Genomic DNA, 12,982 nt, shown 5'->3' on the forward strand with positions numbered 1-12,982 from the left:
CGGAGGGGCGGCGCCACCTCGCGGAGCCTCGTCCGGCCGTCTGTCGCTCCGCCCGGTTCCCGGCGCCGGGACCCCGGAGACCGTCCTTCAGCAGGGCCGCAAGCCCTCCGGTGGTGCAGCCGTTTCCTCGTCGTGGTCCCCGCCCCGGGAGCTCTGGGAGCCCGGGTGACCGCGTAGGTCAGTTTCCGTGGCCGGTTCCTCTGCGAGCGGGTCCTCCCCCTCCTCCTCCTCCGTCCATCCCCCGGTCTGGTGCGCGGGGGAGACCTGTCCGGCCCTGGTCGGCCCCAGGTCGGGGCGCGGGCGTGCGCGGGCCGGGCGGTTCCCGCGCGTCGCCGAGGCCGGCCCGAGTGGTGCGCGGCGATGCTGGGCTCCCAGCCGCGAGTTGGGCCTCCCCGCGGCCGCCGGCTCTCCAGCGCCGCCGCGAAGTTAGTCGTTCAGAGGGGCAAGATGTTGGCGTTTGTTGCGCTTCCACTCGGGGGGCTGCGTCTTCGTGCCGGCGCCGCGTGCCCCCTCGGCTCTCGGATGCGCCCGCGTCCTAACTTTTCGTCTCCTACGGTGAGGAGACGAGGCTCAGTGGGAGTCACGAGCTGTCCACGTGACCGCCTCAGTACCTCGTGGTTAACCCGACAGGCGTGGAAGGCTCCCACAGGGACTCAGGAACCCTGGGAAAGATTGCAGCTGCACCGTGGGAACCGCGATTCACTTGCCCGGCGGCCCTTCCTGATTGGCAGAGGCGTTGAAACGTTTTTTTTTTTTTTTTTTTTCCTCTGATTTAGCTAATATGAGGTCTGCGGCGTCAAAGTCGTTGCTCTAGGTACACTTAGGCTGTGAAGTTGACCTGTTGGCACTGTGATGCTAAGTTCATCAAGACCGCTCGAGTGTACCCAGTTTAGCTGTTAGGCTCTTGTGGAGTTGGTAATATAATTAGCTTTAACGTCCGTGATGTGTTTTCCCCCCGAAAGCTTCAGCCTTAGCACTGTAGTTGATGCGTTCTGGATAGAGTTCGGAATATCCTCTCCTCTTTGCTAAGCGTCTGGAATATAATTTTGTTGACTTGAGGGCCAGCCATATTCACGTTCTAACCCCGAGATCAACGAATTGTACGCAGCCAGAATTGGAGGTACAATTTCTGAATCACCCCCCAGTTGAAAAGAAAGTTTTTTAAAAGACTTTATTTATGGGATCCCTGGGTGGCGCAGCGGTTTGGCGCCTGCCTTTGGCCCAGGGCGCGATCCTGGAGACCCGGGATCGAGTCCCACGTCGGGCTCCCGGTGCATGGAGCCTGCTTCTCCCTCTGCCTGTGTTGTGTCTCTGCCTCTCTCTCTCTCTCTCTCTCTCTCTCTCTGTGTGACTATCATAAATAAATAAAAATAAAAAAAAGACTTTATTTATTCACTCATGAGAGACACACAGAGAGACAGAGACAGAAAGAGGGGTGGGGCAGACACATAGGTAGAAGGAGAAGCAGGCTCCATGCAGGGAGCCCAATGCGGGACTCGATCCCGGGTCTCCAGGATCACGCGCTGGGCCGAAGGCGGCGTTAAACCACTGAGCTACCCCCGGGCTGCCCAAAATTTTAAAGATTTCTATGTTAATTACAGTATGGTTACAGAATCCACCCTCTTATTCCCCAGTTCATTCAGGAGGAAAATGGAGAAAACTGTCGGTGACAGTTTTAAAATTTATCACCTTTAAAAAAAAAATTATCACCTTTTTGTTTTCTCCCAGACAGCATTGATATTCGAAGTCGGAGTTAACTGCCACAAGTTGAATAGATTTATCTGAAGCAGTTGTTGTAATTCTGTGTAGGCTTTTGCCACGGTCCCTTTGTCAGATGACGCTTGCTAAATACCTCAGCTGAATCTTGTCAGCGGGAATTTATGGTGGGTGGCTAATCCTTGTCTCTGGAGGCCCTCCAGTCTTGGAATTATTCAAGCAATACTCAAACCTGTAATTCAGAGCAGCTAGGTGTTTCTGCAAAAGCATAGATCCTCCACTCTTCCCTTAGGAGAAAGGGAAGTAATTGTTTCGAATCAACAGAATACAGCCAGTTGTTTTTCTTTTGTTTTTTGAGGGATAACATGGTATCTGTTAAATACATTAAAATTTTTCTTCTCGTGGCTTTATTATACTTAATAATCTTCAAGTTGGAACTCGTGGCCCTTTCTTACCTCTTCACATTATGAAAGCTGAGCTTTTGTACGTTCTATGTATTCACTGAGAAAAGTAGGAGAAAGAATTCGGCTTAACAAATAACAATAGAGAATGAGCTAGCAAGTGAATATGAGAATTTTAAAATGGTTAAGAACTGTGTCAGTTCTTTCCAGACAAGTCTGATGGTGATTAGAACTTCATTGATGACTAGTAAATTCCTCCAGTTCCTAGAAAGAGGGCTGGTAATAAGCAGTGTAGGCACCCAGTTTGACCAATTTTGCCTGAATTCATTAAGGAAGTGTTAGAAAAGATACTGTCGTGCACTCTGTACAGTTTATATTGATGATCATCCTGTCATATAAGTATCTTATAGGGTGCTCTTGATTCCTTGAATGTTGGATTTTCCCTTACCTGACTTATGCCACTATAAGGTGGGCAAATATAGGAATAGTTCTAAAGCTTTTTCATTGAAGTATGATTGACAGTGTTACTAGTTTCAGGTGTACATCAGTTATTGCACAATTCTGTACATTAAGATCTGCTTACCATGATAAATGCAGTTAACATCTGTCACTGTGCATAATTTTAACATGTTTAATAAGAGGAACTACTAAGTTACTCATTTTGAGTTATTGTATTTATCAGCCAGCAAATAGGAAATTACTGTGTAGTGAAAACAGTCTTTAATTCATTTTCGGGTCATGTGACAGTGGAAAGTAGTAACTACATGTTTTTACTTTGTTTTTTTTTTTGTTGTTTTTATAATTTTTATTTTATTTAATTTATGATAGTCACACACACAGAGAGAGAGGGAGAGGCAGAGACATAGGCAGAGGGAGAAGCAGGCTCCATGCACCGGCAGCCTGACGTGGGATTCGATCCCGCGTCTCCAGGATCGCGCCCTGAGCCAAAGGCAGGCGCTAAACCGCTGCGCCACCCAGGGATCCCTGTTTTTACTTTGTTAAAGCTTTTCTTTAAAGAGAAACTTTGGGGATCCCTGGGTGGCGCAGCAGTTTGGCGCCTGCGTTTGGCCCAGGGCGCGATCCTGGAGACCCAGGATTGAATCCCACGTCGGGCTGCCGGTGCATGGAGCCTGCTTCTCCCTCTGCCTGTGTCTCTGCCTCTCTCTCTCTCTCTCTGTGACTATCATAAATAAATAAAAATTAAAAAAAAAGAAACTTTGACTATATGGTAGATAACAGGTCAGTATTATTATTTATACCTAATTTGATTAAGTTGGGAAGATAATTTTCAAATGTGCAATCAAGATGGAAAACATTTAAATACTTTTATCTAAAATGTAAGGAATTTTTTTCATTAAAAGGTAACAAGCTCCTTGTTGAGAATATTTTTACTGTCTAAAGTTGGATTTATCAAATGTGTGGACTCCTCAGCCCTTTGCTTTTACAGATCAAAACTGTTAGAAACAGTAATTAATAGTTCAAATCCAAATCAAGTTTGCATCTAAGAGTTCTTGGTTATTGCAGCACATAAAATGTATATCAACCTGAGGTTAATTTAAACAATTTAGTAAAGCAGGGCCAACTTATATAGTTTTCAAATTTCTATTAACACTTTTAGCCAAATAGAGGCAAAATACACAGCAAGTAGGATTATTCTTTTATTATGTTCATCGGGCATCCAAGTCCATGTGTGTACATAACAAATATGAGTAAGAGAAAATAGAGAAAAGAGAAAACCTAAAGTAAATACTTTGGAATAAATATTTTTATATTGACTTCAATGGTTTACAAACTGTAGTGTGACATATTATAATTTTAGCTACTTCTCTATCATTTCTCCTCCAAAAAAGACAATGCTATCTATCAGGGTGCAAACTCTTATTGGAAGGAAGTTGTAAAGTTTCACTGAATTAAAAATTAAGTGAATTTTAATTTAACCTTATATTTTTTTAAGTTTTTTTTTTTTTTTAATGAAATATACAGAGAGGGAGGCAGAGACATATGTCGAGGGAAAAACAATGTGGGACTCTATCCCCCGGCCCCAGGATTACAACCTGAGCTGAAGGCAGACTCTCAACCACTGAGCCACCCAGGTGTCCCCAAAATTTATTTTCTTGACATTGCCATGTTTTTACATAGTTACTTCAATTTTTAATATGTTCCTCACATTAAAAGAATACAATAATGGAAGAAAACCCCACACTGTTGAGCAGCTGGCTACTTTGGAATGCAGTGTTTATTAAGTGCGCTACAGGTTTTAATGTTAGATTTAGATTGTAAAATGTTTATCAGTACATTTAATTTTTCTCACTATTCAAATTCCTAGTATACAGTGTGTTTCAAATATTATAATAATACCAAGTATAAAAGCAGTATCTAAGAATTTAAAAATCACAACATGTAGTCATGGTAGGTTTTGAATAATTAGGTTCCCTTTCACTTTGATGGTACAAAAGCTATTTGACAATCATAAGACCCGCATTTCAGAATCTTCCTGACATTTTTTTTAATCGTGAAATACACTTGATATAAAATTACTTTTTTTCTTTTACCATGTTTAAATATACTAGTTACTGGCATTGAGTACATTCACATGGTTGTGCAAGTATTACCATTATCCATCTCTAAAACTATTTCATCATCCCAAACAGAAACTGTGTACCCATTAAATAGGAACTCTGAATCCCACTTCCAGCTCCTAGTAACCATTATCCTATTTTCTATGTATTTGTCTATGCTGGGTACTTCCTATAAATGGAATCATAATGTTTGTCCTTTTGGGTCTTACTACTTTCACTTACATAATATGTTCAAGGTTTGTCGATGTTGTAGCACTGGTCAGAATTTTCAAAGCTGTGGAATAATCCATTGTATGTATGTACCACACTTTATTTGTCCATGGACACTTGTCACTGGACACTTAGATTGCTCCCATCTCTTGGCTGTTGTGCAGAGTGCTGCTGTGATTGTGGGTGAGCAATTATCTGTTCGAGTCCCTACTTTAATTCTTTTGGGTATATCGTGTGTCATATGGTAATTCTGTTTAATTTTTGAAAAACTGCTATACTTTCCTGAATTGTAGGGTGCCCAGTTAAATGTTATAAGTATGATTAAAGAAAGTTACCCTGGATGTCTATGAATTTTAACTTTTTAAATACTGTTAAGAACTCAAAGGACAAATTGTTTAGTATTTTGAGTTTATGGTACTTAGATGAATTAGCTCTGATTGTTGAACTTTATTCTTTGATTTCTCCAGAAATTTTCTACTTTGATTCTGTAGAAATTAAACTTGAACAGTAAAATAGCAATTCAACTTAAAATAGGCCTCCAACTAAATTTAGCAAGTCAAGATTGTCCTTTAGGCTACAAGTTTTAGGGTCTTTGCCAAGATCTCAGAGTTGTGAGGGCTATGGAACTTATCCCCTGTGTTGAATGGGCATTTAGTGGCATGGACTATCAAGTGTAGGGATCAATTTAATTAATTTACAGTCTTTATAAAACAAAATATAAATTTCCTTTCTGCAAAATAATCTAGAAACCTACCTTCCTCAGAAGACTTCAGAGGAAAGGAAACAAGGCAAAATAGTCTGGAGTCTCCCAGTTTTTGAAGCTCAGCATATGTTTTGTCTAGGTATCTCCTTGAAAATATTCTCTTGTTTATATAAAATCTCAATTAATTTTAAAAAGAGAGCTTAGAATTGCATAAATGTGAAAAGAGCAGTTAGAAACATCCTCAAAATGATGGTGAAAAATACCATTGATAGGCTGTGGCTTAAATCCATTCTGATCAGGTGCATTAAGGAATTCTTTTTCTTAAACATCAGAGACAAAGCCATTTTCTGAAGTTAGCTTATGATTCCAAAGAATGTTTTTTTAAAAAGCTGTTCAAAATGTGAATTTGGATTCTTTTACTTGCTTTTTTTTCTAAAGTTAACTATTAATCTTAGGAATTAGTTTATTTATGAATTAGAGACATGTCAAATTAAATAGTAATGTTTAGTAATCCTAGAGTATATTTTTAAAAGTTTTCTTTTTTGGTATGATTTTAATTTCCTGTGACATATAAGGGAAAAAAAAAAAAAACAACCAACTTGAGGTGTCTGGGTGGCTCAGTTGCTTAAGCCTCCAATTCTTAAATTCAGCTCAGTCCTGATCAGGGTTGTGAGATTGAGCCCTGCATCAATTGGGCTCCCCACTCAGCAAGGAGTCTGTTTGAGATTCTCCATCTTCCTCTGCACAGGTCTCCTGCACTCTTGCATGTGCACATGCTTTCTCTCAAATACATTTTTTTTAAAAATTAAATTTTCTTATCAGATAAAGGTGTACCACTCGTGACAAAAGCATTTCCTTAGACCTTTCTATGCTTTGTTCTCAGAGAACTAAATCTATATCCATTCATCTGTCCATCTATTTAACCTTTGATTGCCTGTAGGTACTAGGAATATAGGAATATAATGGAGAACATAATAGGACCCTTGTCCTGTTCAAGTTTACAATGTAAGGAGTTGCACAGAAATGACCACATGAATTTGCCAGACTGAAATATGGCAAATACAGTGAGGGATCTAGTTGAGGTTGGGAATGGAGAGGACAAGTCAGACCTCCTGAGAGATGTGAATAGTAATTGATTTGTATGCTTGCCTTGCAATACTTATTAGTTCCCCTAGTTTAAGGCCTGGTTTTATTAATTAATGAGCCATCAAAGTTCAGGTCAATACCTGGAATGTGGTAAGCCCTCAATTAAGTGTTGATTCACCTCCTGGTGTGACACTAGTGATAGGTTGATAGTGGTCCTGATGGGGGTAGGGAAGCTGCTGCTTCTTGTGGATGTCATGTTAGACACCTTCCTCGCTAGTCGTGCTGATGATTACCTGGATGCCTGCCTAAGGCACAGGTAGTTTTAGGTAGTAGTGAATATTCTAAAATTCAGGTCTACTCAGTCAGCAGCAGACTTAGTTATTCTTAAATGGAGAAACAAGATGTTAGGAATGGTTTCTTTGTAGCATAGTTGGAAGAAACATAAAGATGATTATACTGGTCTAGTTAGTACTGCTAGCATTTTGGGAAATTTACTCAGTTTTTAAATTATAGGAATTTTTAGAGTTGTGCTATTTTGACTGTGTTAGAGCCACTGAGAAATTATATTGCTATAAAATCTATTGTTTTCTGCTCCTAACACTTATAAAATGATTTGTACATGGAAATAAGTTTTAAATGTATATGTGATTTAATAAACTTGTTTCTAGGGGGAGGTAGGAGAAAGTGCCCATTTCCTCCCTACCTCTGCCACTCCTTTCTAGGGTAATAGAAGTTTATAAAAGAAATGTAGGGAAAATGCATTAGGGATTTATTTTCAAGGATATTAAGTCCTAAGTTTTACAGTCAGGAAACCCTTGGAATTAGCTAGGCCTGCTGATAGACTAATTAGTTTTGATGGATATGGGGTAAAAATTGTTTTGAAAATAAGAGAGTGTCTAAAGTTGCTTTAAGAATGTTTTTTTAGGGCAGCCCTGGTGCCTCAGCCGTTTAGCGCCGTCTTCCGCCCAGGGCGTGATCCTGGAGACCCGGGATCCAGTCCCATGTCCAGCCCCCTGCATGGAGCCTGCTTCTCCCCGTGTCTGTGCCTGTCTCTGTCTTTCGTGATTAAATAAATAAAAATCTAAAAAAAAAAAAATGTTTTTTTAATCAAACAGGCATCTGCGTTAAAAACTGTGTGAGTTAGGTGGAGAGCAACAAGAGATTTTTCTCTTTTTTTCCTGTTTGGGTGAAATTTAACTGGCTTTGTTCCCTTAATTTTAAAATAAAACTATTTGAATGTTATTTACCTCTATTACACTCCCCTCCCCTGTCCCCACCCTGTCTTAGAGTTCTCTCCAGTCCTGTTAAGATATCTAAGAATCTGTTTCTCTTCTGAGGAAATTGGTAGCCTTTGGACAGGAGCTCTTCCTGGGCTACCTAGCTCCCCCTCCCACCCAGCCCCTTAAGCACCATCTGCCCTGCCCCTGGCCTCTCTGCCACGCTTCTTTCTCTTGGGCTTTTCATCCACCTTCTTTTGGCCCCTCTAAGATCTTTTTAATCCCACATCCCTCCTTTCTCCTGTATGTCCAGCTTTTCCTGTATCTGGCTCTGCCCCCACAGCCTATAAACATGCCCAGGTATCTAATATCCTAAAACTGGAGCTATCACTAGCTCTTCAGAATGAAGATGCTTTAAAGGAGTCTGGTGCCCTCTCTCCTTAATATCCCTCATTTACTTCTCAATGTACCACATGCATTTTTGCCTGCCACGCTCACTGAAAGTATTCTTGAGGCCATTGTGACCTCTGATTTGCCAAACCAGCCTGTGGTTTCAGGCCTTGTCCCTGCACTTCCTTTTTAGCATTTCACACCCATCTGGCCCCTTTGAAACTGCCATTTCTTGGTATCCGTGCTATCACCTTCTTCTGTCCCTTCTCCAACCTTAATCCTTATCTGCTAGATCAGAGCCCTTTGCCTCCTTCTGTTACATGCTGGTCTTCTCCTGAGGAGGGATCCTACTTGCCCCTATGACTTGAGTGACTGCTGATAACTTGGACCCTTTGAATTCTAGCCAGGAACTGCATACTTCTGCCCAAGCTGCTGCCTGGGCCTCTGTTTCCCCCAGGAGTCTCAAGCTCCTCATGACCAACATGGAATCATCACAGCTTCCCTGTGATTCCAGAAGACTGTTACTTTCCTGACATGTGTCTGTGTTAGCAATTTTCTTTACCCTGCTGATCTTGGTGAACTTTCATTCCTCAAGTTCCGGCTGAAACGTCCCTTTCTCTGGGATTCCTTCTATAACTGATGCAGATGAAGAACTAGTCCTGCCCTTTCTCCTGTATGGCCACTGCCCACTGCACACATTGCTATTCTTGGCACATGTCAGTATGATGATTGGCACATTCTCCCTGTTTCTGAAAGGCAGCGATTGTGCTGTCATTGTTATGCCCGCAGTGCCTATAGCAGCCTGTCTTTGGTAGTATTTACAACTGCTGTGCTGAATATGATACTACAGTGGGCTGTGTAAGTGGGTAAGATTTTTATCATTTTATTTTTTTCATCACGATAAGAGTACTCTTTAATCCCTGTCCCCTACTCCCCCACCTCCCCCCTTCTGCCAACCATCAGGTTGTTTTCTGTAGTTAAGAGACTATTTCTTGGTTTGCCTCTCATTTTTCCCCCCTCTTTGCTTGGTTGTTTTGTTACTTAAATTCCATATGTGAGTGAGAACACATGGTATTTCTCTTTCTCTTGACTTATTTTACTTAGCATTATACTTTCTAGCTCTACCATATTATTGCAAATGGCAGGATTTTATATACATCTTCTTTATCACTGGAACTTGGACTGCTTCCACAGTTTGGCTTTAGTAAATAATGCAGTAAACATAGGGGTGCATGTATCCCTTTGAATCAATCTTTTTGAATCTTGGGGATAAATACCTGGTAGGGTGATTCCTGGATTGTAGGGTAGTTCTATTTTTAATTAAGGATCATCCGTATGTCCTCCAAATGTACCAGTTTGCATTCCCACCGTAGTGCACGTGGGCTTCCTTTTCTCCACATCCTCACCAACACTCATTTCTTGTGTTGTTGATTTTAGCTGCTCTGGTGTGAGGTGATACCTCATTGTAGTTTTCATTTGGATTTCCCTAAGGATGAGTGGTGTTGAGCGTCTTTTCATGTCTGTTGGCCATCTGGATGTCTTCTTCGGAAAAATGTCTGTTCATGTCCTCTCATTTTTAATTGAAATATCTTTTTTGGTGTTGTATAAGTTCTTCATTTATAAATTTATTTAATCTCTGCATCCATCATGAGGGTTGAACTCATGACCCTGAGATTAAGAGCTGTATACTCCTCCAACTAAGCCAGCCAGTCACCCCTAAGCTCTTCATGTATTTTGAATACTAACCTTTTATCAGGTATGTCACTTTGCAGAGGTCTTCTCCCATTCAGTAGGTTGTCTTTAGTTTTGTTGATTGTTTCCTTTGTTCCCAACACCATTTGTTGTAGGAGAGACTTTTTCCCATTGTGTATTCTTGCTTCCTTTGTCAAAGATTAATTGACCACATAATTGTAGGTTTATATCTGGGCTTTCTATTGTGTTGGTCCATGTGTCTATTTTTGTGCCAGTACCATAATGTTTTGATTATTACAGCTTTGTAGTATATATTGAAATCTAGGATGCAATGCCTCCACTTTTATTCTTTTTCAAAATTTCTTTGGCTACTTTGGTCTTTTCTGGCTCCATACACATCTTAGTCTTTGTTCTGTGAAAAATGCTGTTGGTGGTTTGCTAGGGATTGCATTAAATATGTAGATTGCTTTGGGTAGTACGGGAAGTTTAACTATATTTGTTCTCCTAGTCCATGAGCATGGGGTATTTTCCCATTTGTTTTTGTCCTCTTCAATTTCTTTGAGCAGTGTTTTATAGCTTTCAGAATATAGGTCTTTCATCTTCTTGGTTAAGTTCATTCCTAGGTATTTTATTATTTTTGTTGAAATAATAAATGGGATTGTTAATTTCACTTTCTGCTATTTCATTATTAGTTTTTAGAAATGCAATGAACTTCTGTATATTGATTTTTGTATCCTGTGACTTTACTGAATTATGTATCAGTTCTGATAGTTTTTTGGTAGAGCCTTTAGGGTTTTCTGTATATAGTGTCACACCATCTGCATATAGTAAAAGTGTTACTTCTTCCTTACCAATTTGGATGCATTTCATTTCTTGCCTCATGGTTGCAGGTAGGACTTCCAGTATTATGTTGAATAAAAGTGGGAGGAGTGGATATCCTTGTCTTGATCACGATCTTAGGAGAAAAGCTCTCAGGTTTTCACCATTGAGTATGATGTTAGCTATGGGTTTTTCATATATGGCCTCTATTATGTTAAGATGTGTTCCATCTAAACCTACTTTGCTGAGATTTTTTATGAAGAACGGATGCCATACTTTGTCAAATTATTTTTCTGCATATAGTGAAAGGATAGAAACCATATGATCATTTCCCTTGTTGATGTATCACATTGATTTGTGAATGTTGAACCACCCTTGCATCCCAGGCATAAATCCCACTCGATTATGGTGTATGATTTAACATATTGTTAGATTTGGTTTGCTAATATTTCATTGAGAATTTTCGCATCTATGTTCATCAGAGATAATTGACCTGTAGTTCTCTTTTTTTGTAGTGTCTTTACCTGGTTTTGGTATTAGGGTAATGCTGGCCTTATGGAATGAATTTGAAAGCTTTCCTTATTTTACTTTTTGGAATAGTTTGAGAAGAATAGGCATTACTATCTCTTGAAATGTTTGGTAGAATTCATCTGTAAAGCCATCTGGTCCTGGACTTTTGGGGTTTTTTTTGGTAGTTTTTTTGATTACTGATGTAATTTCATTGCTGATAACCTGTTCAGATTTTCTATTTCTTGATTCAGTTTTGGGATGTTATGTGTTTCTAGGAATTTATCCATTTCTTTCCGATCTTTGGCTCTAATTTTTCATAATAATCTCTTACAACCCTTTGTATTTTCTATGGTGTTGATTATTCCTCCTCTTTCATTTCTGTTTTTATATGAGTTCTCTAGGAGTCTGGGTAAAGGTTTATCAATTTGTTGATCTTTTAAAAGAACTAGCTCCTGGTTTCACTGACATTTTTGCTATTTTTAATATTCAAATCTCTGTGCAGCTTTATATTTTAGTACAGTATTTTGGTTTTGTTTCACAATATAATTTTGTTCTCTAAAGATTAGGTTTTATTTAACTTTTTCTCTGAAATTTTTTTCAAGTTGTTTTTTTCCCATCTTGGGCTCTGGACTTTTTGATATTTTAGAGGTTTTATTCAGGTGTCTTGTCACCCTTAGCTACTGGCTTTAAGAGTGAGGAACTAGAAAGCTCATTGGAAATTGAGAAAGTAGGGGAGCTTGTTCACTCCCAACTTTACTATAAGATTGATCTGACTTAGTTTATTGGGAGCTGCTGGTGTCTTCTTGGAATATGTTATCCCTTAGGTATTGTAACCAGTTTATCTCCACCCCCTGGCTGGAGCCCTGAGTTTTTAGCATTAGGAATGCTGATGAAGGAAGAGGGGTGGGAGTCATAGTGTTCACTGTGCATAGGCTGCTTTTTTTTTTTTTTTTTGGCTGCTACTTTTTAAAATGATCCTTCAACTGTCTTCCATCCTCCCATCTGTAGAGCATTTCTTCTAGCCTTCCTAGAAGATTCATTTAACTAGTTCCCTACTGATGGACATGGACTTGTTAATACCCTTTTAACCATTGTAAATAATGCAATCCTTATAAACATGCTTATAAAATAATCTTATGTCAGTATTTCTGTAGGATAGATTCCTCAAAGGAGAGTTGCCCTGGGAAAATAAATGGTATATGTGTATTTAAAAATTTTTTTTTGAATTGTGAAATATGTGTAAGATAAAATTTACCATCTTGAAAATGTTTTGTACATTTCAGTGGTGGTAAATACATTAATAATGTGTCCTACCATTACCACTATCCAACTTTAAAACTTTCTTATAAAACTGAAACTCTATACCCAATAAATAGCCATTCTCCCCGTCAAGTCCCATTCCACTTTCCTTCTCTGATTTTGATTGCCTGTGCTCTAAGTACCTCATGGAAGTGGAATTGTACAGTATTTGTCTTTTTGTGACTGGCTTATTTCACTTAAGATCATGTCTTCATAGTTAATCCATATTGTAGCATATTGCAGAAATTTCTCCCCCCGCCCTTTTTTTTAAAAAAAGCTTTTATTTATATATTCATGAGACACACAGAGAGAGAGAGGGCCAGAGACACAGGCAGAGGGAGAAGCAGGCTCCATGCAGGG

General features: G+C 39.7%; 1 protein-coding gene across 2 annotated transcripts in view; it reads left to right on the plus strand.

Annotated features, from left to right (window-relative positions):
* Positions 1-12,982, plus strand: part of OSBPL1A (oxysterol binding protein like 1A) — a 223,488-nt gene continuing 210,506 nt past the window's right edge. Inside the window, exon 1 of one of the 2 annotated variants that reach the window (XM_055324315.1) lies at positions 1-177. The gene's annotated coding sequence lies outside the window, so the exon portion shown is untranslated. The remainder of the gene's footprint in view (positions 178-12,982) is intronic. The other variant, XM_055324316.1, reaches the window with a different exon arrangement.

The sequence above is a fragment of the Nyctereutes procyonoides genome, unplaced genomic scaffold (assembly GCF_905146905.1).
Source record: "Nyctereutes procyonoides isolate TBG_1078 unplaced genomic scaffold, NYPRO_anot_genome, whole genome shotgun sequence".
In the NCBI taxonomy this organism is placed as follows: domain Eukaryota; kingdom Metazoa; phylum Chordata; class Mammalia; order Carnivora; family Canidae; genus Nyctereutes; species Nyctereutes procyonoides.